At 32.4% G+C, this 26,233-nt stretch overlaps 1 long non-coding RNA gene across 1 annotated transcript in view; it reads left to right on the forward strand.

The window, feature by feature from the left end:
* The first annotated feature begins 493 nt into the window (after nt 1-493).
* Nucleotides 494-26,233, forward strand: part of LOC105877386 (uncharacterized) — a 54,745-nt gene continuing 29,005 nt past the window's right edge. The window contains exons 1-3 of the long non-coding RNA XR_001156944.3: nt 494-610; nt 21,121-21,215; nt 23,774-23,835. This is a non-coding gene — a long non-coding RNA (uncharacterized LOC105877386). The remainder of the gene's footprint in view (nt 611-21,120; nt 21,216-23,773; nt 23,836-26,233) is intronic.

A 26,233-nucleotide genomic window follows, 5' to 3' on the forward strand; every position in this document is an offset into this window, starting at 1 on the left:
CTACATTCTTTTAAAATGTCATCCCCTCTTTTCCTGACCAATAATTTCTATATATTTGAGAGTTAACTACATTTTCTTTAACACTTCTTATCTGGCATGTATTTATATACCAAAAGCATATTTTATAAAAGAATATAAAATAAGAATGGTACACCAGACTATTTGTAGGTAATTTATTGTGGAAACTGAATGATTTTCCATTTTAAAATGTTTAATGTTAATAAGAAGGCATTAACTTCATGACTTTAAACTCCTTAAGGTAAATCGGCTTACTATATGTAAAAAATAAGAGAAGTAGATTTCTGTGCTTCAACTTAAAAGAGCCAAAAATGAAAATTGTATTTAAGACTTATGATAGAAGAGTTTATAGGGAAAGAAACATTCTGTACATTTTCTTTTTTTAACTCTTGGTTAATACATGTGACATACGGTAGTCTTAGAGCATGACATACATTTGTTTTGTCCCCCATTTTGTACAGCAACCACTGAATAAAGAGTAGCCAGAAAGAATTACAATCTCATAGGCACTGATATAGCAGTGCTAAGGAGGAGACGACATAACTCAGCTTTAGATTGCACCCTCAAGAAATCATGTTGCATTTCACAACAGGTAAGCATCTTGACAAATCCTTCTGAGTATGATGAAAGCAGCTTGCAAAAATAGCATAAGAGTACATCCTGGATAACATCTCAGATACATCAATTTTGTTCTGGGGACCTTTACAGCATTGCACTTAACTGGAGGTACAGCAAGATACTTCTTCAAGCACATCATTGATCCTACTAAGCCCGGGCAAATAATCTTTTTTATAATACCAAATTTAACAGTTGTTTAAAGTTGCACTTTATTTTAATTCTGAAATTTTATCAACCTTATGTTGGTAAAAGTGTTTGCATAGGAAAAGTGCTCTGATTCTCACTGATGCTACGTGGCAACTAAACTATAGGGGCTCCTTAGAGTGAACTTATTTTAAAATTTAGAAATTCCATATCGTTATTCTCCTAAATATGATTATTTTAGGGTATGCATGTGGAGCAGAACAGAAACTGTTTTTCCCCCACAAATAGCATTGTCAAATCTTCTAAACTCTGCATTCACTTATGTATTTATTATTTTCATTCAATAACTAATAAATGAACTCCTTTTATATGTCTAATTATGTGTGGTTTGTTCATTATTGTATTCCCAAAAGTGAGACAATCCCTGACATATAATAGGCATGCAACAAATGTATGAAGTATAGAGATTAAAGTTTTTGGTACTGTAAAGCAATAGCAGCAAAAATATTATATTTAACACACTGAAATTTCAAATTTTTTATTTGAATTCTAACAGGAAATTATTACTCAAGTCACAACACACTCATGTGGATGATAAGCACATATCTTTACCACACACTAGATTAAAATGTATATTGTCCTGTTCCTGACCTGCAGCCTTAAATAGATAAAACAGTATGTAATAAGGTTTGAAAGTAAAGCAAAATTCCAGATGTAAACCAGATCAAGAGATTTCTCTATTGTCTTACAAAGAGCAGGGGTTGGGAGATTAAGGAGTCTTGGTCAGGAAGAATGTCAGAGACTAGAAAGTGCTGAGGATATAGGCAGAACTGATTCCTGAGGAAAGATCCTCTTATAGATGCAAAGAAATAACTTTCAAGAACCACTAAGAGACAGGAAATACTAACAAAATTAGCAAAGTAATTCCTACACTCTATATCCTTGGATTAGGAAATAGTACTTGAAGAATTCACTTGAGATGACCCCCTCCATCTGCCTGCTGTCCACACCTACTGGTGCTAGAATTTCCACATTTATCAGAACCATCTTCAACAACTATCAGTATCTATCATGAAGGAACAGCCCATTGAGTGGGTAACGTAAATGGTGTTTGTTCATATTTCTACTATCATAACTGAATCTTGACATTACTTCTGACCACTACAAGCCCACAGTGAGAAACAAGAAATTTTAAGAAATGAAAGTAACTGGAAGGCCATAGGACCCAAAACTTTTGCAACATACTCTGACACTGAAGAAGGGAGAAATCAGAACCAGCCATGTAGAAAGAAGAGGGAGAACTACACATTTACATTGTTTTCACTATTTTCAAATTATGCGGCCACTATGATCATTGACAACATAAAAGATTTAAAATGAAAAGTGAAAGAAGTGATATAAATTAAATTCACAGATGTTGTATTATTTTTGCACTCTCTGGCACTATGCACCACATAGTAAATAAACAAACAGTGATTGAAGAATGAATAAATGAATGAATGTGAAAATAAATAAATCTATCTAAGAAAGACATTTTTGTGAAAAAAATGAATCACTATTGAATGATAAATATATTATTCCTATAATATTACATATTCCAGAGGTGTTTCATAGTTTAAAAAATTCTGGTGTGATGATCACTATACCTATGCTAATATGTTTAAATAAGGGTGATAGATTTGTTAACCAGAGAACTTTTAAAATATCAAATAACAACTTCAAGGGACTCTTCAACTTATTTGATTTCATAAATTGGGTTTGTAAGTCATTAGAAAAATGGAATGCACAAGACATTTCAAATAACATTGTAAGTTGGAATAAAAAAAGTAATTTTTTTTTTTTTACTCTAGCCATGGGAATATTTTATTTGGGAAATTATATGAGACAATTCTTCAACTCATAACTTCTCCTGCCATTAACATTTATACATCAACTGCCAATAACAATGACTTAAATTTCTTTAAAATTTTTTTTAATTATTAAGGCTACATAATTGTTCTATATGTTTGTAGGGTACATGTGTTTTGATACAGGCATACAATGTGTTGTTTTGGGTTTTTTAACTTTTTTTCCTGAATATTATGGTTGTATAAATGCTTTGGTTACATAAATTGTCTGTGCATTGTTATTTGGATAAGGATTATGTTCCCCTGGATAAATTTGGCTGTGCTAATATGACCTAAAAATGTTACTTCTAATATAAATATTAGAACCATTTTTTCTTGCTATTACAAGTGATACACAAGAAAAATAAATCTGCAAAAAATATAATTGTATAAAAAATATATTCCAATTTGTGATTTCTGATTCTAGTTATGATAGAGTAACAGACTGGATTTACCTTATTATCTTCAACAACTAGAACATGAAAAAAATATATTAAATGACAATCTTCAAACATTGGAAACAAGCAACATGAGATTGTGATTCCTGAAAGAAGAAAAACAAATGAGGTGAGGCTTTTGATTATGCCAATTTATTGCCTGGAGGCAATTACCAATTTAAGGAGTAGGGAAGCAGATTCCAAACAGAACCCAGGGAACTCTCTGATTTGTAGAGACAGATTGAAACTTGGGAAGGCCAAGGTTGCTGTATTTTGTAGTATAAGACTAAAAAATATGTATAGAAAGAGGAAGAGAGAGATATCTAAACATATACAGAAGGATCCACTTTAACCTTTGGCTTCATACTTCTCTGGACATTTATTAGAGAAAGCATGAGTCCATCTGAGATTATAAAAGAAAAAATAGTGGAAAATAGTAGGCCAAACTGTTATCAGAGTTCACAGAAGGCTAGAAATGGTTTTTCTTCCCACCAGCCAGAGAGGAAAGGTGTAAGAGACATAAGAAGAGATTTAAAATGGTAATGCATAAGTAATGGAATTAAATTAGTCCTAAATTAAAGGGTGCTCTGCATTTGCCATAGCAAGCCTTAAGATCAAGACTCTAAAAATATAATAGATTCCTTATTTCAGAGTGAAATCAAACACTTTTTAAAGGAATACAACAAAATGCAGCATCCAACAATATAAAATCTATGTTGTCCTCATCCATTAAAAAGTTACATTTTGTACTAAATTGTATACTTGAAATTTGTTTAAATATTCTAAATACAATACAAAACAAAACAAAAAGGGTAACTAGATGAGGTAGTAGATGTGTTATCTAACTTAATAGTGGTAATCATTTCACAAAATGTATATATCAAATCATCACATTATATATGTTAAAAAAATAGTACTTTATTTGTCAATTAAATCTCAATAAACCTTGAAATTATTCTTAAAAATTAAATGTTCAGCTCTTATTTCTAAGTAATTCAGAGAGCTAGTAGAAAATCAGTAGACTATAATAGAATTCAATAACACAACACTTAACTAAATAAATTGATATTTATAGGCTATTACACCACACAGCAGCAAGTACACATTCTTTTCTTTTTTTTTTTTCTTTTTTTTTTCAGTATATTATAAGGGTACAAATGTTAAGGTTACATATATTGCCCTTGCCCTCCCTCCCCCCTTGAGTCAGAGCTTCAAGCAGGTATACATTATCTTCAAGTTCAAATACAATAAACACCTATTCCAAGCAATAAAAGTATTCAAAAGTTTAAAATAAATTTAAAAAGATTATGTAAAGTATACTACCTGAATCCAGTAAAATTAAACTAGAAACAATATCTGAAAATCAAATATTTAAAAATTAAACACTATATTACTGAATAATCTGCTGGTTAATAAAGAAATGAAAAGGAAAATGCAATACAATTGAATAAAAATGAATGCATAACATTTTAAATTTTGTAGGATGCAGGTATAGTAGTTTGAAAGGGAAGTTTATAGCTTTTATAGTGAGAAAGTTCTCAAAAAATTGAAAAAAAAATATCCAAAATAAGCAGAAGGAAGGAATTAACAATGATGATGGCAAGAATAAATGAAAACTTGTAGCTCTTTGAGGTATCTCCAAATTCTTTTCCACAAAGGTTGCACTAAGTTGCAGTCCCACCAACAGTGTAAGAGTGTTCCTATTTCTCGCATCCTTGCCAGCATTTGTTGCTTTGAGATTTTTTTATAAAGGCCAGTCTTACTAAGTGTCTGTCAAGCCATGAGTGGATTAATAAAATGTGGTATGTATACAATGGAATACTACTCAATTATAAAAAATGATGGTGATTTAGTGCCTCTTATATTTTCCTGGATAGAGCTTGAGCTCATCCTCAGAAGTGAGGTATCACAAGAATGGAAAAATAGGCACCACATGTACTCACCATCAAACTGGCACTGACTGATCAACACTAACGTGCTCACACAGTAGTAATATTCTTTGGGAGTGTGGGGGTTGGGCATGGGTAAACTCACAACTAATGGATGCGGTGAGCATTGTAGGGGGCTAAAGAACACATCTCAAATCATGGTTGGCATGTGGCAAAGTCATAACATGTAACCAACATGTTTGTACTCCCATAATTTCATGAAATAAAAACAAATTAAAAAAAAAGAATAAATGAAAATGACAACAATAAAACCAACAGATAATCAAAGAAGCCCCAAATTACTCTAAGTTCAATTAAATTTATAAACGTCTAGCCAAACTGATAAGAAAAAACAAAAGGAAGACACAGATGACCAATTAGAATTTTAAAAGGGAAAAACACTGCAACTCCCTCAATATTAAAATGATAAAAAAGTATTGCCAGCAATTTAATAGCTGATATATATTGTAGAAGCATCTCAAAATTAACCTATTTGCCAAAGCTCAGTCATGAAAAAAATACATATCCTAAATAACACTGTATTTTAAAGCAATTAAATTTGCAGTTACAATTTCCCACAAAGAAACTCTAAGCCCACAGGACTATACTGGTAAATTCTAACAAACATCTTAAAAAATAATATAATTCTAGACAAACTCTTCTGGGAAATAAGAGGGTATATAGCCCAACTCCTTTTATAAAGGAGCATTAATGTGATGCCAAAGTTAGAAATTGATTGCAACAAAATTATGGAGAAATATCTCTGAACACACATTCAAAAATATTTGTCCCAAATTTAACATATTGAATTCAGCCATATATAAAAAGGTCACATATTACAACCAAGTTGCGTTTATCCTGGGAATGCAAGGATGGTTTAATATTTATAAATCAATCCTTATAATTTGCTCTATTAAAAGACTAAAAATGAAAAATACACAACCATCTCAATAGATTCAGAAATAGCATTTATCAAAATTCAACATTCATTCATGTTTTTGAAAAACCAAAAGCCTGCCATCCAACTAGGTAGATAAAGGGCATCTGCACAACTTTCATCACACATAAAGATGAATGACTAAATATTTTCCCTAAGATCATGAACAAGTCAATAATATTCATTGCCACCACTTGTAAGAAATATCATAGTGAAAATCCTTACCAGGACAATAGAGAAGAAAATTAAAGCATAAAAGTTTGAAAAAGAAATAGAATTTAGCAATATCACAATAAACAGTCAATATACAAAATTAAACTATGTTTAAATAATACTAATGACCAATTAGAAATATAAATTAAAATGTGCCAAAAATTAATTCAAAATGTATTAAAAATTTGAACACAAAATCTATGAAACTTCTAGGATAAAAATAAGGGAAAAGATTCTTGATGTTGGTCTTGGCAATAATTTCTTGAGTATGACAACAAATTTCCAGACAACAATAGAAAAAATAGATAAGTAGAACTACATCAAACTAAAAAGCTTTTATATATCAAAAGAAAAAAATCAGCAAAGTAAAAAGGCAACCTACAGAATGAGAGAAAATATTTACAAACCATACATATGATAAGAAGTTAACGTCCAAAATATATAAGGAACTCCTAATACTCAAGAGAAAAAAAAAAAAAAAACAGTTAAAAATGGGCAAAGGACTTGAATAGACATTCCCCCTAAGAAGACAAATGACCAACAGATGAAAAGATGCTCAATATATTAGTAATCATCAGGGAAATAAAATCAAAACAATAATGAGATATCAACTTACACCTATTAGAATGGCTATCATTAAAAAAATGTGTTGACAAGTTTGTGAAAAATTTAGAACCTTGAAACATTGTTGGTGGAAATAGAAAATGGGTGTAGCCACTCTGAAAACTATCATAGAATTTTTTCAAAAATTAAAAATAGTATGATGCAACAATCCCACTTACAGGTATATATCCAAAAAAATTGAAATCCAGATCTTAAAAAGACATCTGAATTCCTGTGTTCACTGCAGTATTATTCATGATAGCCAAGATATGGAAACAATCCAAATGTCCATCTACAGAAGAATGAATAAAGAAATTGTCTATGTTAATTATGTGCAATTGTCTGTATATCAATTGTATCTCAATAAGGTAAAAAAATTTTACTAAACCTCAAAGTAAAAATAAATTATTCCTATTTTTAGCTATTTGAGGTATCTCTAAATTACTTTCCCCAGGGGTTGTACTAATCATATATTTTAGGAAACATCTTAGACATCTACTCTGATACATAATTCAAGAATGTTGATGTGCTAATGATTCAAAAGGCAAGTCTAAGATATTTCCTAAAATATATGATCTGAATAAATAAGTGAAAAATGAATGAATAAATGTAACAATGAATAATTGAGAGTTTAGAAACTGAGTAGAAGCAATAGTGACTGTTTCATAAGCAGATGACTATAAATAATGTAGTTTTGAATGGTCATACACTGGAGTCACACAAACTAAGACTTTTGTGATATGTGTGAAACTGTATGTGCAAGAGTGCTGGGGAGAGAGTTCTTAGGTAAAAAGCAATGTTATTGACCAAACCAACAGATCAAAGTAAATTCATTATCTGTATTCAAATGAAGTTGAAGAAAGGGAATTGGATTTTTTTGGTTTGTTTCACTTATGGTCAAAACCTCTACTACTATGTAATATTACAGACAGCCAATATTGCATACAGGAAAAAAATAGATTCCTCAAGTACCAATTCAGCTACATTTATATTAAAATGCTAATGATAAAATATCCCTCATAAATGTAAGATTTTCCAAACATAGGCACTGATGTCAAAGCTTTCACATGACAAACAAAACCAGAACTTACTAATATTATAATAGAAAATAATATAATCCTTTAACAGGGAGATCATTCTACATGAACCTTTCCAAACACCACCATTTCCACCCTCTACTTTTACAGACTAATAAAATGAAAACTTATAGTTGTGAATTCCCTTACCTAATTTCAGTGTGACAGAGCCTAGACAGGAAACCAAAACTTCAGATTTTTACCACAGTGTTCTTTTTACAATGCCACAAGACTTCTTACACTCAACAAGACATCTTTCAATAAGGAATAGGCAATGTGAGCATTATAGAAAATATCTCTAAGCACCTCCTGGGAAATCACAAACATACTTTTCAGATTTAGAGCAGTCCCTGGGGAAAATCTTTAGTTTTCTGTCAGAAGCAACAAGTCAAATTACACCTATCTCATGTATTTTCAAAGTTGAAAAATCATGGATCCCAGCAATGACTGACAACAGGAATGGATTGTAAAACATACTTGAGACCAATGTTGAAACTAGATATTGCAGAGATAAAAAGCCAGGATTATGAGGCATGGATAATAGATTTACAGTAGGCTTTCAACACAGTGCTAAAATAAAGACAATTTATCTTGGTAAAATGCTATTTAATGCATATGCGGGATTTCCAAGTTGTTATCTAGATATTGACATCTTTTGTTACATACAAATATAATTTGTTGTTCTCCTTTAAGAAAACAAATTCAGATAATAATATACATTTAATCACTTCATAAAACATTTACTTTAGCAATATAGGATAAAGAATGAAAGATTTTTACAAATAGTTAATGTATTTGTCTTGAAAAAATACATTTACTTACCCCTTTTCTGTAACAGAGTTTAAATGCAAACTAAGACATTCTTAATAAATAGTTTATATTCTTCAGAATGTTTTAGAGTATTGAGAGGAGACTATGTGAAATAAATTTTCCTGAATAGATTATTTTGATTGTTTTTGTTATCCATATTATAAGTGATTATCACTAGAAGGTGATGGAAGGAATATGTTCAAGTTAGTGGATACTAAATATTTTTAAATGGCATGCATTGCATATATATTATTTTTTATAAAATTTCTAAAAGGATATATTTTCATACAATTTACAGATGTAGATACAGAAACTTAAAAGAGAAACTTAATAAGATCATCGAAGTGCGGAAGTTGAGATTCTGAATGAAGCCTCTCCTAGTTCTGACATAATAATGTCCTACAGTGGTATCAGAGAACATCTCTCTCCACAATTCCCTTTTGTGGTAAAGGCTTCCTGTGATGGTTAATTTTATGTGAAAACTTGGCTAGGCCACAGTACCCAGATATTTGGTCACACAATAGTCTCAATATTGTTGTGAAGATATTTTTTTTTGGATGAGATTAACATTTATATCAGGAGAGTTGATTAAAACACATTATCCTCTATAATGTAGGTGGACTACACTCAATCTGTTGAGAGCCTTAAGAATAAAAAACTGCCTTATAAAGAGAAGAGGGAGTTCTGCCTGTAGTCTGCTTTTGGACCTGAGCTGCATTATCAAAGCTTCCCTTGTACTCAGGCCCGCTGGCCTATCTGTAGATATTGGTTTTCTCAATCTCCACAATCGCATGAGTCAATCTCTTTAATTCCATAAAATAAATTAGATAGATAGATATTTAATAGATAGATAGTTAACTCGTTGGTTCTCTTTCTCTGAAGAACCTAGAGTAACATGGCTCCTCATACCTTATCAATCCAACTAGATGCCTTTTCCAGTCACCTGTCCCCCTAAATTTACATGAGCTAATTCATACACAATTCTTAGACTGCCACATGTGAGATAAATATGTAATATAGAAATAACATGGTAATACCATGAAATATCAAAATTATTAATAGATAATATGAAGTAAATTACAAAAATGTCTTTTTGAAATTGATCTATATAGCACAAGGTACGGAAATTATGAGTCCTTGACAACATAAAAACTGGTCAATGTAAAAATCAAATGCATATTGGAATTAACTACATAAATTTTTCTTAATCCACTCATTCTTTGGCAAAATTATATTAAAATATCTTATTTGCTTGAGTGTAAAATTGTGTGAAAATTAAGTAAAGGGAATTTAAATTTAAATCTGAAGATAGAGATTATGTTCAGATTACACAAGAAAATAAACTGAAATATGAACACAGGTTAGATATGATCTAGAGTTTGGTCACAATCTTTGGCAGGCCCTGCTTTGTCACCCTTCCAGCCCAATTTACTTTCCCTAAAGCTACCAGACTTCTAACTGTAAACACACTAGACTCAGTATTCTCTAGTCATCATACATTGAGGACCTAGTGATCTATTAAATTGTTTTCTGACTTATTGCTCAAGCCTGGTCCTTTTTTGTGTCCAATTCAAAATAATAGATGTTTGTTTATTCATTTATTTTTTACTTCCCCCTTTCTGACAACCATATTTCATTTTAGAAAATTAACTCTATGCCATTGGGTCCAGTCCTGTAGGTCAGTAAATTCAAATGTCATGTTCTTCTGCTACAAAAACAAATGACCCTCAGATATTCTAATAAATTCTTGTTGGCAGACATTTCACATGGGCAACAGTTTTATCTGTGACCTAATTTCAGCCAAATGGACTTCTCCTAGTACTTACATCTTGAGCTAAATCACATAAAAAAGTAAGAAATAATTAGAGAACATTCATTTTCATGATGATGTCACAAGAGTTGTAGTGTTCCTGTTGCTTTTTCTTCCAACTATCCTAACTCTATATCTAGTTCTCTAGCCATTTCATCAGCTCAATATGATACAAAATTACTTTCTAATAGATTCTTCATTTAATTGGTTTATTGCATAATTTAATGTCACTGAAGAATAAGCATGAAGTGGCCTTACCATTTATAAATAACTGCCACCCCAAATACATGATCTGTAATCCCCTTTTCCACTGAATAGTATGTCCCTTAAGAGCATCTTAATCAGATTCCATAAACTTTAAGACAATATTTGATTTTGTAAAGCAAAACTCAAATGCCAGAGACAGGAATTCTACATTCTAAATTCCTTGTAGAGACAGGCACCGGGTCTATCACTGTGCCTGTTCAGTACTGATGGACTCAGACTCATAGCCAACTCCAGCAAAAGATCAGCCCCTGTCCATCTGCTAGCCTGTTTGAGTACTCCAGTAGCAAATCTGCCTATAGATCCCTCCAGAAAGCCCACCAAGAATTTGTGGACAGATTGACTGGTAAAGGGCTTTCTCTGCCAAAGCTAGACTGCAAAGACTGGAATAGGTGCCTACTTCTTCAATAGTCTAGGTATCAGTGAAAAGCCACAAGAATCATATATGATCAAGGAATTATGATACTACCAATGGAGAAAAATTAAACATGAATAATCGACCCTAAAGAAATGGAGATCTACAAGCTGCCCAAGAAAGAATTCAAAATAGGCATCTTAAAGAAACCCAGTGAGCTACAAGAAATACAGGTAGGCAACTAAAAGGAAAAAGAAAAGAAAAAGAAAAAAAACAGTAGTCAATTTAGGAAAAAAGTGACAAGTTTAACAGATAGAGAAATAATAAAAATGAATAAAACAGAAATTCTGGAGTTAAAGAACACAGTTACTAAACTGAAAACTTCCACAGAGAACTTCAACAGCAGACTTGATCAGGAAAAAAGAAAGAATCAGTAAATACAGAGACAAGTCATTTGAAATTTTACAGTTGAAATAATCAAAATTAAAAAGGATAAAAAAGACTAAAGGTAGCCTATAGGACTTATGGAACAACATCAAGCAAACCCATATATATATATATTATGGAAATTACAGAAGGATCAGAGAGAAAAAACTGACTAAATGCTTACTTAAAGAAACAATAACAGAAAGCTTTTCAAATCTGGAGAGAGAAATAAATATCCAAATCCATGAATCCCCAAATAAATTAAATATAAAGATTTCACAAAGATACTTTATAATCAAATGCTCAAAAGTCAAAAGCAATGAGAGAATTTTGAAAACAACAAAAGCAAAGCAGCTTTTCATGTGCAAGGGAATCTCAATGAGATTATCAGTCTTATGGTGTATTTCTTAGCAGAAACATTGCAGGCTAGAGAGACTGTGATAATATATTCAAAGAAATGAAGGAAAAAATTCCAACAAAAACAGTACTATACCTAGTAATTACTAGGCTGTTTTTCAGAAATAAAGGAGACATAGGGATTTTCTCTGACAATAATAAAAGAAAAAGAAAGCTTTGCAAGTTCATCATCAGTAGAACTGCTTTATAAGAAATGCTGAAAGTATAAAAATCACCACAAAGGTAAGAATATTGTCAAAGTCAGAACACTGTAATACTGTATTGGTAGAGTATAAATCATTTTAACTGTAGTATAACAGTTAAAAGAAAATGTATTAAAATAACTACAGCTATAATAATTTGCCAATCAATATGTGATGTATAAAAGATGTACATTGTGACATCAATAATATAAAATGAGGAGGGATAAGAATTTGAAGTGTAGAGTTTTTGTATGCAGTCAAAATTAATTTGTTACCAGCCTAAAGTGACTTATAATTATAAAATGTTTTATGTAACCACAGTGAAGTAACCACAATGAAGGAACCTGTTATAGATACACAAAAGATAAAGAGAAAGAAAATCAAAGCATACTACTATAAAAAAAAATCATTAAGTCACAAAGAAAGACAGCAAGAGAGAAAGAGAGGAACAAAGAAATAACACAAAATCAATTGATCATAAATGTGTGAGTTTATTTCTGGGCTTTTTGTCTCGTTCCATTGCTTGATATGTCTGTTTTTATGCCAGCACCATGCTGTTTTGATATTATAAGTTGTAATAGATCTTGAAGTTAGGTAGTGTGAAATCTCTAGCTTTGTCATTTTTACTCAAGATTGTTTTGGCTATTTGGGGTCTTCTGTGTTTTCATACATATTTTAAATTTTTTTCTATTTCTGTGAAAAATGCCATTGAAATTTTAATAGGGATTATGTTGAATCTGTAGATTGCTTTGCATATACAGAAACTTTAATAACATTAATTTCTATACACTAATAACAAGCTATCCAGAAAAGAAATTAAGAAAACACCACCATTTACAATAGTATTAAAAAAATAAAATACTTAGGTGTGCATTTAACAAAGAATGTAAAAGATATTAAAAATTGATGAAGAAACTGAAGACAATACAAATAAATGGAAAGATATCTCACATTCATTAATTGGAAGAATTAATATCATCCTACTTCTAACTATGTAAAAACAGAGGCACATTGATAGGAAACAAGTGAACTGAAGAGTTTAAGGAAATCAAATCACCTCAAACAAAGTGGAAGATCAATATGAATAACTAAAACATAATTATCTTCTTCTCTTTCCTGAACATTAGAGTGCAATATTTTCTGAAAATGCCCATAGTCATAGTTTAAAATCCCTTTGTTAGAGTATACTTCTCAGAGGTGTTAGTAACAGCCTCAGTCACGGAGGGAGAAGGCTGGGAGCATGGATTGTAAATAAATATCGTAATGGCTTTATATTTTATATAACTTTTGCAAGTTACAGTTTTCTAAGCCCTATTCTCCAAATATATGCATAGAAAAAAATATCTAATCTTCAAAGTTGTCCACAAGGAAGAACATATATGGCATTGCTTCAAAAATATAAAACACTGTAACATATAAATAAATATATGGTGGGGGTGAGGTGTTCAGGGGTATGTATATATGGTTGTGTGTGTGTGTGTGTGTGTGTACACAGTGTATAAAAGCAAAGGAGAGGCATCAATTGGAATTCCATTGGCCTTGTTGGGAATGTTGTGGGTGTGGGTGTATGACAAGGACTTTGCCACTGGGACTCACATTAGACTCCAAGATCCTAAAAAAGAAACTAATAGAGATGACAATTTATTTCTTCACTTTTTTTCTATTGTGACAGATAGCAGTAGAATTAACAAAGACCTAGAACAAGAGTGTGAATACATATTGTTGTATATCCTATGTAAATGCAAACTGCTTTGATGGCTTTCCTGATAAGTATGGAAAAGAATATATGTACAAGATTAAAAGTGACATATTATGTACCTGAGGCTGTGGCAATCTTCTCTAGGAAATATATTATATCCAGCACAGCAGATATTATCAGGGCTATGACTAGGATTTGGTATTCTGTAGTCATCTGCCACAATCTAACTAGTTTTTTTCAGGGCCTATGTGGCTAAATTAAATAGGGACATATGATGAATACCATTACGTTTGCATCATTTATATCTTTAACAGTGACGCTAATTTTACCATTTCCTCTGGAATACAATATCATTTTTGACTTATCTTTTATAAAGGGGGAAGAGTTTCAGGAGATTCCACTTGTTTTTTCCGACTAGCGTAACTTTTACAACACATGGTAAGGAACAGATTGAGGGATTTGCCTAGTTTAGTATGTTTATCACCATTATCCATCTGGGAACAAGGGATATCACCACTTGGTGGGTCTGAGGATTTGGTAGTCCCAGTGCAAGATAAATCTGGGGCAATAATTCATTTATTTTCTGAACTCTAATGTGTCCCTCCTCTAAGGACCATCATGGTATTTTGGTCCCTGATTATCAGTGTCAACTCAGACTCTTGTGTCCAGAGTCCTTGGAATATCTGAGACTTTCCTTTTCCCCAGCTTATGGATATAGATGTCTGTGGGGATGAGCTGATAGAACCATTATTGTATACATTTGGTCTAGCGCAATATGTTTCTCAAGAGGAAAGTTTTTCCTCAAAAGAACATGACTTTTCCTTTAGTTAATGGATTATATGTCTGAGGAATCACAAGTTTCAGGAAATGTGCAAGGGATTACAATACCCTGGTTAGCTTCTGTAATATCTTGCCCATAGGAACTCCTAGTACTTATTAACTGTCTCCCTGCAGGTCAAGGTGCCAAACTGCCATTCCAATCTTGCTGCCCATTGCTATAATTATTCCCATCTTGCTTTGGATGATTAAGTGTTCCCAGGTAGTCCCTGCTCTTCTGTAACTGTATCAGACTCTGTTGTTATAAAGAGGGCTGGTCCTATAATAGCAGCTTTTTTGTTTAGCCCATAGAGGATAGGCATTAATGAGTTTCCCAACAATGCTGGTCTTACCCTGAACAATGTACCCCTTATTTTTGCATGGTACTCTGTCGACTTCTGCACCTCTGGAAGCACAGTCAACTGGTAGATTTCCTTGGTTTCCTTAGTAGACTCATTGAACCATGCCCACTTCTCTGAGTCTTCTGATGCCTTTTCCACAGTCTACATGACATTTCTGGCATTTCTACTTCATTTAATATGGACCATCATTTTTTTTTCAAAAATCAACTCAAAATTCATACTGGAACTATCTCTCCTGGCATTGACCAGGGGATAGTAGCTCTACATCAACAAAGTCTTATCCAAATTTATATGCCATTCCTCCAAATCTACTCAGAATCCACCACCAGGAACACTTCCCTCATAGTTCAAAGTTATATGTTAGGCAACTACTCTAACTCCTTAGCATATACCCTTATATTCCTTAAGTAAGGCCAGCAGTACTCCATTTGAATCATGTTAAAATTTGACCCTTGTTGTTGGTCTGGTGACTACAGGGTCTTATGGACAGACATTGAGGAGAGCAAGCATAGTTTTTTAAGGTACCTGACTGTATGGTAATTCCACACAGTCTTCAAGAAAGAAAGAATTTCTATCTTCCAACAAAGGACAGTGGGTCACTTGTCTGGGATCCAAGAATTCAGGAGATCTTGGATTTAGCTCAAGATTCTTCATGGTTATCTATCACAATATCCCCATCCTATATCAGGATCTAACCTTTTTAATATCAGGAACATGACTGTGGCATTGGAGACATGCTGAGGCTAAGAATTTATGCCAATCTTACAAAAAAAGTCTTGGGTTCAGATTTCTATATTGTCTATCATCCAACTATAGGAGATAAATGTCTCTAAATGCTGCCAGGTACACTGTCTAACTTATATTTTGCTTTAAATTTGTGATTAACCAGCCTAAGCCTATTATTTTCCTTCTTCAAATCATCGATTCTATTTACCCATAGCAACCCAATTTCATAAGATTTCTTTTTTATTGATACATAATATTTTACATATTTATGGGGTACGTGTGATATTTTGTTGCATGTATGGAATGTGTAATGATCAAGTCAGGGTATTTGGGGTACCCATCATGTTGCATATTTATTACTTCTATGTGTTGGGACCATTTAAAGTTCTCTTTTTTAGCTACTTTGAAATATGCAATACATTGTTGTTAACTATAGTCACCCAACTCTGCTATCAAATTTTAGAAATTTTTCCTTTTATTTAACTATATGTTTGTTCCCATTGAGTACCCTCTCTTCACTCTATGCATCCACCGCCACCCATAAACCCACCGCCACCCATAAACCCTTCCCAGCCTCTGGTATCCATCATTCTACTCTCTAGTTCCATGAAATCAACTTTTTTAGCTCTCATATATGAATGAGAACATGTAAAATTTTTCTTTCTGTGTCTGGTTTATTTCACTTAACATAATGACCTTTAGTTCCATTTACATTGCTGCAAATGACATGACTTAATTCTTTTTGATGGCTGAATGGTATTCAGTTGTGTATCTATATCACATTTTACGTATCCATTTGTCCATTGATAGACATTTAGATTTATTGCATATCTTTGCTATTGTGAATGCTACTATAGTAAACATGCAAATGTAGCTATTCCTTTGATAAACTCATTTCCTTTCCTATGAATAAATACCCAGTAGTGGGATTGCTGAATCATATTTTAGCTCTATTTTTAGTTTTTGAGGAAACTACATACACATACTGTTTTCCATAATTGCTGTACTAATTTACATTCCCAGCAACAGTATATAAGAGTTCCCTTTACTCCACATCCTCACCAGCATCTGGTATTTTTTTTTTTTTGTCTTTTTAATAATAGCCAATCTAACTGGGGTAAGATGTTATCTCATTCTGGTTTTGATATGAGTTTTCCTTATGATTAATGATCAAATGCTTTTTCTGTGTCTATCGAGATGATCAAATGTTTTTTGTTCTTTATTCTGTTGATGTCATGTATCACATTTATTGATTTGCATATGTGAAACCATCTTTACATCCCTGGTATAAATCCTAATTGATCATGATTTATTTTTTTTTTTTTTGATGTGTTGTTGCATTCAGTTGGCAAGTATTTTGTTGAGGATTTTTTGTCTGAGCCTTCTGATCCCTTTTCCATAGTCTTACATGATATCTATGGCATTTCTACTTCACTTAACATGGATAATCATCTCAAAACTTATAATGGAACCATCTTTCTTGGCACTGGCCAGGGGAGCATACCCCCAATTAAACAAATTCTTCATCAGGGGTATTGGCTAGTAGTATCTTTTTTGGTTGTTGTTGTGTGCTTGCTTTGTTTTGGTATCAGGGCAATCCTGGATTCATAGAATGAGTTAGCTAGAATTCCCTCCTCTTCAGTTTTTTTGGAATACTTTAAGGAGAACTTGTGTTAATTCTTCTTTAAATCTTTGGCAGAGTTTGGTAGTGAAGTCATCCATTCCTGGACTTTTCTTTGTTGATAGATTTCTTATTACTGATTTAATCTCATTACCTATTATCACTCTGTTTAGGTTTTTTATTTCTCCCGATTCCACCTTGGTAGGTTGTATGTATCCAGGAATTCAACCATTTCCTCTAGGTTTTCTAGTTTGTTAGTGTATAGTTGTTTATAATACTCTCTGATGGTCTTTTGTATTTCTGTGGTATCTGTTTAGTGGCTCATTTTTCATTTTTTGTATTATTCTGGTCTTCTGTCTCTCTTATTCCTGGTAATTGCAGTAAATTATTTCTTGATTTTGCTTATCATTTCAAAAAACAACTTTTCTTTTTGTTGATCCTTTGTATTTTTTTATTCTCTATTTCATTTAGTTCTGCTCTGATCTTTATAATTTCTTTGTTTCCATTAATTGTGGGTTTGTTTTTTTCTTGCTTTTCTAGCTCCTTGAGGTATGTCATTAGATTGTCTACTTTAAATCTTTCTAATTCTTGATGGAGGCATTTATTGCTATAGAATTCTTTCCTAGCACTGCTTTTGTTGAATTTCATAGGTTTTGGAACATTGTGTTTTCATTTTCTTTGTTACAGGACTGTTTTTGATTTTCTCCTTAATTTCTTCCTTGATCCAATTGCAATTCAGGAGCATGTTGTTTAATTTTTATGTATTTGTAAAATTTCCAAAGTTCCTCTTTTTATTTCTCTAAATGTCTGTTAAGTCCCTTTGGTCTAAAGTGGAGTCTAAATGACATGTTTATTTGTTAATTATTTTGTCTAGATAATCTGTCTAATGGTTAGAGTGGGGTGGTGAAAACCCCAACTGTTATTATATTGGAGTCAATCTCTCTATTTAGATCTAATAATCTTTGCTTTATATATCAGGGTGCTCTGACATTGGGTGTATATATGTTTAGAATTATCTATTTTTGCTGAATTAAGCACTTTATGATTATATAACATTTTTGTTTATTGCTCTTTTTTATCTTTTATCTTTTTTGTTTTGTTTTGTTTTACTGTGTTTGACTTAAAGTCTGTTTTTTGTAATATATGTATAGCTACTTCTGTTACTTTTGCTCTCCATTTGCATGGAATATATTTCTTTATCCCTTTATTTTTAGTTTATATGTGTCTTTACAGGTGAGATGAATTTCTTGTAGGCAGCATATATTTGGGTCAACCTTTTAACCTATTGTTCTAGTCTATATCTTTTAAGAGGAAAGTTTAATCTATTTACATTTTACATTATTATTGATATGTGAGAGTGTATTACTATCATTCTACTACTTGATTTTTGATTGTTTTCTATATCCCTTGTCCCTTTCTTTTTATATTATTGTTTATCATTGTAGTTTGATGGTATACAGTAGTGGTAACATTGGAGTTTTTTCTCTTCCTTATTTGTGTGTTTGCTGTGCCAGTTGTCTTTATATTTTCGTGTGTTTTCATGGTGGTAATTATTATATTTTCACTTCCAGGTACAGTACTCCCTTAAGTCCTTTCTTGTAAGGCCAGCCTATTAATAATGATGATGAATTCTACCAGCTTTTGCTTACCTGGGAAAGACTTTATTTTTCCTTCATTTATAAAGGATAATGTTCCTGGGTATAGTATCCTTGATTGAGCATGTTTTTTTTTTTCTTTCAGTATTTTAAATATATCCTCCCATTCTCTCCTGGCCTGTAAGATGTCTGCTAGGAACTCTGCTGTTAGTCTTATGAAGTTTCCTTTATAGGTGACTAGCCACTTTTTTCTTGCTGTTTTTAGATTTCCTATAGGTGACTAGAAACTTTTCTCTTGCTGTTTTAGATTTTTCTCTTTGTCTTTTACTTTTCATAGTTTGATTATAATATGCCACGGAATAGACCATTTTGAATTATTGTAACTATTTGGGGATCTTTGAGCCTTCTGTATCTGAATGTCTAAATCTCTCACTAGACTTGAGAAATTTTCACCTATCATTTTGTTAAAAAGGCTTTTTAACCCTTTCATTTTCTATTTGCCTTCTGGGACAAAAATTCAAATATTTAGTTGCTTTACGGTGTTCCGTATGTCATTATTTCTTTGCTCATTTTTTTTCCTAAAAAAGAAAATTTGTCTAACTTGGTTATTTCAAAAGATTCATCTTCAAGTTTTGAAATTCTTTCTTCTGCTTGATCTAGTCTATTATTAAACCAGTAGTGTAGTCTGCCTATGATCTTTTTGGCTGTTAACAGTGTCAGTGGTGTCTTGTGATTTCTTTGGTGACTTAGGGTTTGGTTGTTACTGGAGGATCTGGTGAAGTTTTGCTGGAGATTGGCATGCCAGTCTATTGGCCTCAGTGGTGGTAGTGGTGGGCCGAGCATGCCTGCTCTTGGGCCCCAAGATATTGTACACTGGTCCCAGTGTTAGCAGTTTCAGGCAGGTCAATTCTTAGGCCTTTAGGTTATTTGTTTGGATGTCTGGAATGGCATTGGTGAGTCCAGCAGGTAGATGTGTTTTCAAGCCCTTGGACCTGGTGCTCATGATGACAGTAACAATAGTGGATCAACCACCTGGGACCCAAGTGGTCCATGATGGTGTTGATAGTGGCTGCAATTAGTTGGGTGGGCTTGTGTCTAGTCTTTCAGGTGGTGCATGCACGTTGATGCCAGTTGCCGTAGTACCAGCAAGTTGAGTGGATCTGACCTCAAACCCCAGAAAGAGTGCTCAGTTGCCATTGATGATGAGTCGAGCTAGGTCCCTGGATGGCATCTGGGTCTCTGGATGGCATAAATGGGTAATCCCCAGGTTCCTAACAGTGTGCTTGGCTACTTGGGATGAGTGGAGCTGGCCTGGGCAGACCTTTCCTCAGATCACCTCAGTAGTGTGGGCAGGTACTGACTGTAGTAGGCAAGGGTGGGATAATCTCCAAGCTGCTAACAGAACACTCAGGTGGGGGCAGCAGAGGCTATGTTGCAACCCTGCTACTGGGGAGGATGAGGCCACCTTCCCTGGGAGCAGCTATAAGCTGGCAGCTGGGGGAGCATGGGATTCTTTCAGTCCTTGGACCTGCAGCAGCCTGTAGCAACTGCAGTTGCAGGCAGTAGAATTTGTTCTCAGAGTTTGTGAAAAAATGTAGCTGCCCCTCTGGTGGTAGGGGCAAGATCACGGCTTGTTGCCCCCATGTTGGCCCTGGTGTCATGGTCTGATGGGAGCTGTAATCTCAAAATAATATTGTTCTGCAGCTCCTCAGGACTTGAAAATTTATGGGATCCAACATGATCTCTCTCTCTCTGGAGCAATGCTTTCACACAGTCTCTAGGCAATTCCCTGTGTTAGTCCAAAGTCCTAGAAGGTCAAGGGGCTCTCCTATGACTAGGATTTTAGGCATTTGGTGGAAATGTGGACCACTGGGGGTCTCTCACTTACTTACACTTTCCCCACATTAAGGACCTGCTCCAGACTCCCAGCCAATTCCAGCTGAACTACTCCCTTGTTTCCCTCTCTCTCCTTGATTTCAGTGCTTCCCATCGAATTAGGAACACTTCTGGTAATATCTTAGGTTGTATGCTTTAGAAGCAGAAATGTGATAAGATCTTACGTGCACATGGTTTCTTTAGGGAATTATCTTCAAGAAAACCTGTAAAGGAGTAAAATATTTTTAGAAAAACAAGAATGAGGTCTCCAGTAATATCTAGCCTTTTCTTGATTCACACAGTGCTCTTGAACATCGTGAGGAGGATGCTCTGTGGCTAGCCTGTGTTTTGGTGCAGGCTTTGGAAATTGGAAGGAAAGATGTGTGGCAGTGGGCAGGTGAGACATGCTCTTTATTGTCGGGGGGGGGGATACATTAGCAGTGAAAAGCATGGCTGAGAACATGTCAAGTGCTTATATATGGTTCTGAATTATAGTGGCAACATGCCATGGGAAAACCTGATCATATGGGTTAACATAGGAGATAACACCTTGGTTACATGAACATGCTGACTCAGGCCTCCCAGAAGGCCCACTAGCCAGGGGTTGGGGGGTGGGGTAGTAGGCTAGAGAAAACACTATAGCAGTCATCTTAATTTGGCCTAAGAAACCTGTTGCCTACACAAATTCATTTTCCCTTACAAATATAAATCACACTACAGTATTATTCCTCTGTGAGAAAAAAGAGAACAATTCTCCTCACATCTGTCAGTCATTACTTGTGGAGCATCAGAGGTGAAGAAGCTATTAGTGGCTGAGAGCAATTCACCATAGAAGGAAGTAAATATGAGTCATTTGCAAAAAATACTCGTAGTATTTGTGTGATAAGGGATATGAACAGGACACCAACATTGTCAATTGCCCTGGCATATAGTAAATACTCAATGTTAATTGAACTAAAAATAATATATCCCACCTTATATTAATTATACATAACTGATGTCATCATCATTATAATATTATCAGAGTTACTTGAGAAACTTTTTCAAAGTTTATATACCGCAAAACTATCAGAATTATTTTGAGTATCTGAATGAATAACATAAATGTATTTTTAACATAAGTACCAGTTGTTACTAATATCCACCTCACATACACACACATACACACAAGCCAGTTGAAAATCATTAAGAAATTCATTAGAATTTGACTCTTGCCTATTCATTTGATATTCATCTGTTTTCATTCTTCCATTTGATTTTATTTTTAGTCAATCATCAAAGCATTTCTCTGAATATATAAATCCATTTTATATTTCTATTCATTAGCAAATTGTCTTCACTTTCTCAATCATTTTCATATACCACTCCATGAATGCTCTGCTTGCTCCCTTGCTCTCTCTCTCTCAGGCACACACACACACATAACACACATGCACACTTTTGTGACATCGTTTGGCTTCCTTGAACATAGATGATTTTGTCAGATTTTACTTACATGTCACTATTATTATGAGGCTGTCATTTATACACTAATATTTCCATACATAATTTACAACTCCATTCTTAGACTTCCTACAGTTATATTCACATTCAACTCATGCTATTATACTTAAATGTTTATTCTACACTATTAAACCTTCAAAATAACAGTCTAAATCACATTTTTAAGGGATATTTTTATTTGGTATAGAATGCTGGATTGGAAATTATTTTATTATTATTTTATTATTTATTTATTATTTTATTATTTTGAAGATAGCAGTCCATGGTTATGTGCATTCATTGTTTCTATTGAGAAGTCATCTGTCCACCTTATTGCTAACCCTTTGTAAGTAATCTCCCTTTACTACTACTGGAGCTTTTGCAATTTTGTTTTATCTGTGGTTTTTTTAGTGATTTTACCATGATGTACTAAGTGTTGTTTTTATTTTCTTTCTCTTTCTTAACATTCTTGGTGATTATTAAACAAAGAGTGTATGTCTTTCAAAGATTATGACTTTTAATTCACTAATTATTTATTCACCATTATTTATTTATGCTCCTAAATGTATCATTCTTATTTTTGGATTATTTTTAGTTCTAAAATTTTAATTTATTTTGAATTTTTTAGATTCCCTTTTAAATGCAGATTTATTAAAATATAATTCAACTGATACAATTTAGCCATCTAAACTGTATATATAACTCTTTGATTTTTAGTATATTACAGACTTCTGCAACCACCACCATAATCAACTTAAGATTGATTTTATCAACATGAAAAGAAATCTGGTATCCATTAGCAATCACTCTCTATTTTCCCATACCTCACCCAGCCCTAGGGAACACTATTTACCTTATGCTTCTATAGATTTGCCTATTCTGGCCATTTTATATTAATATAAAGAGAATTATACAACATGTAGTCTTTTGTGACTGCCTTCTTCACTTAACATAATATTTTTAAGGTTCATCCATGTTGCAACATGCATCAGTACTCATTGCATTGACTTTTATTGCTCTATAATATTCTATTGTATGGACATATCACATTTCCTTATTATTCATCACTTGGGGAAAATTTGCATTGTTTTTATTTAGGCTATTATGAATAATGTTATTATGAATATTTGTGTACAAGTTTTTATGTGTACATAAGTCTTAATTTCTTTTGAATATATAGTTAGGAGTAGAATTGTTGGGTCATGTGGTATTGATGTTTTGGAGGAACTGTCAGACTGTTTTCCAAAAATGGCTACGTTATCTACATTTACACCAGCATGTGTAAGGAATATAAAGGTTCCAATTTCTCCACATTCTGGCCAACAGTTGCTATCATCTGACGTTTTAATTATTGCCCTCCTAGTATATGTGAAATGGTATCACAATAAGGTTTTAATTTACATTTCTCTAATAGACAATAATGTTAAACATGCTTTCATGTGCTCACTGATTATTTCTATATCTTATTTACAGAAATGTCTGTTCGGATCCTTTGTACATTTTTTATTTGGATATTTTATCTTTCTAATGTGGAGGTGTAAAAGTTCTTTCTATATTGTGGATAAAAATCACTTATCAGATATATAATTTACAAATATCTTCTCTTAATGAGTGGGGTTTTTGCTCAACCTATTTATGTTATCATCTGAAACACAGAAGTTTTCCATTTGATGCAATCCCATATTTCTGGGTTTTTTTTAAGTTTTCTGTTTCCTTTTTTTTTTTTGCTTTTGGTGTCATATTTAAGAAATCATTCCTAATATATTCATAAGATCAATTAAATATGCCCTATGTTTTCCTATGTTTTCTTCTAAGAGTGTTACAGTTAGAGCTTTAACATGCAGATATTTCATCAATTTTGAGTTAATTTTTATATATGGCATGAGGTAGAAGCTCCAAATTCATTCTTTTTGATCAGTAATCTAGTTGCCCCACTATCATTTGTTAAAAAGATTATTCTTTTCCCATTCAGTTGACTTAACACTCTTATTAAAAATCAAAATTAACTATAAATATAAGGGTTTATTTCTGTACTTTTTCTTTTTTTTTTCTTTTATAAGTCTCAGGTAGTTCTAATATTTCTGTACTTGAAATTCTATTCCATTAATATATGTCACTATCCTTATGACAGTTCTATAGAGTTTTGATTACTGTGGCATTATAGTATGTTTTGAAATCAGAAAACATCAACATTATTCTTTCTTAAGATTGTTTGTTTATTCTGGGTCCCTTACATTTCCATATTAATTGTAGTACCACTTGGCAATTTCTGAAAAAAAGCCATCCTGGATTTTTTAAAATAATTGTTTCAGCTCTTTTTATATTACTTTTTTTGCTTTGTTTTACTTATTTTAATGTTCATTGATACATAATTGTACATATTTATCGGGTATGTGTGATATTTTAATGCATGAATACAATATGTAATGATCAATTTGTGGTACTTAATATATTCATAGCCTCAAATATTTATTATTTCTTTGTGTTGGGAACATTTTAAATCTACTCTTCAAGATAATGAATTGAAATATATTGAGTCTATAGATTACTTTGAACATTATTTTCATCTTCTAAATATTAAGTCTTCCTATCATTAATATGTTTATTCATGTACATATTTTAAAATTTCCCTAAAAAATTGTAGTTTAATATTACATCTTTTACTACTTCTCTTAAATTTATTCCTATTTTATTCTTTTTGATGTTATCATCAATAAAATATTAATAAATTTAACTTAATTTTGGATTATTCATATGTTGTTTATATAAATATGGTTAATTTTTGTATATTTATTTTATATACTGTAACATTGCTTAACTAATTTTTTAGTGCTAATTGACTAATTGCCTTGATTTTACTACCAATACAATGTTGAATAGAGTTGATAACAACAGATATCCTTGTCTTTTTGCTAATTTTTGGAGTAAAACATTGTCTCATCATTAAGTATGATGATACCTGTGGGTTTTTCATAGACTTTCTTTAATATGTTTGAAAAGTTCCCTTCGTTTTCTAGTCTGTAAAGTGATTTTATCAGAAAAGTTGTTGGATTTGGTCAAATGTTTTTCTACATTTATTGATATTATTATGTGGTTTATGTCTTTAATAATATTGAGATGATATTTTACATTAATTGGTATTTGGATGCTAAATTAACTTTGCATTCCTGAGATAAATTCTACTTGGTTATGCTGTACATTCTTTTTTACATATTATTGGTTTTGATTTGTTTATGTTTATTTAAGAAGATTGTATCTATGGTCATAAGAGAAATTAGTCTGTGGTTTTATTTTCTTGTGATGCCTTTGTCTGGTTTTGGTGCCAGTGTAACATTGGCATCATAAAAAGAGTTAAGTCTGTCCTCTTTTTTTAAAGAGCTTGTGAATAATTGTTATTAATTCAAGTTTAAATGTTTAGTAAAAATCATCACTGAAGACATCTGGGTAGGGATTTTTCTTTTTGAGATGTTTTTCATTAATGACTCATTCTCTTGTTATAAGTTTGTTCTCATCTTCTGTTTATTATTAAGTCAATTTTGGTAGGTTAGGAGTTTGTTGAACTCTTTTAGGTGTCTAATTTATTGACATATACTTGTTTAGAGCTTCTCCTTTTAATTTTTTTTATTTCTGTAAAATTATTAATGATGTCTCCTTTTTCATTCCATAGTAATTTGAGTCTTCTATCTTTTATTCTCCATCAATCTAGTTTAAGGTTTATTAAATTTGTTGATAGTTCCAGAGAATTGACTTTTGGTCTTGTTTACTTTCTGTTCTTTGTCTATTTTCTATTTCATTTATTTTAAGTTTAATGTTTATTATTGCTTTCTGCTTGCTTTGCAGTTAGTTTGTGCTTCATTTTCCAGTGTTCTAATTTGGAAAGTTAGATGATTGATATAAAGTCTTTCTTCTTTTCTTGACATAGATACTGACATC

This window comes from Microcebus murinus, chromosome 10 (genome assembly GCF_040939455.1).
Source record: "Microcebus murinus isolate Inina chromosome 10, M.murinus_Inina_mat1.0, whole genome shotgun sequence".
Classification (NCBI taxonomy): domain Eukaryota; kingdom Metazoa; phylum Chordata; class Mammalia; order Primates; family Cheirogaleidae; genus Microcebus; species Microcebus murinus.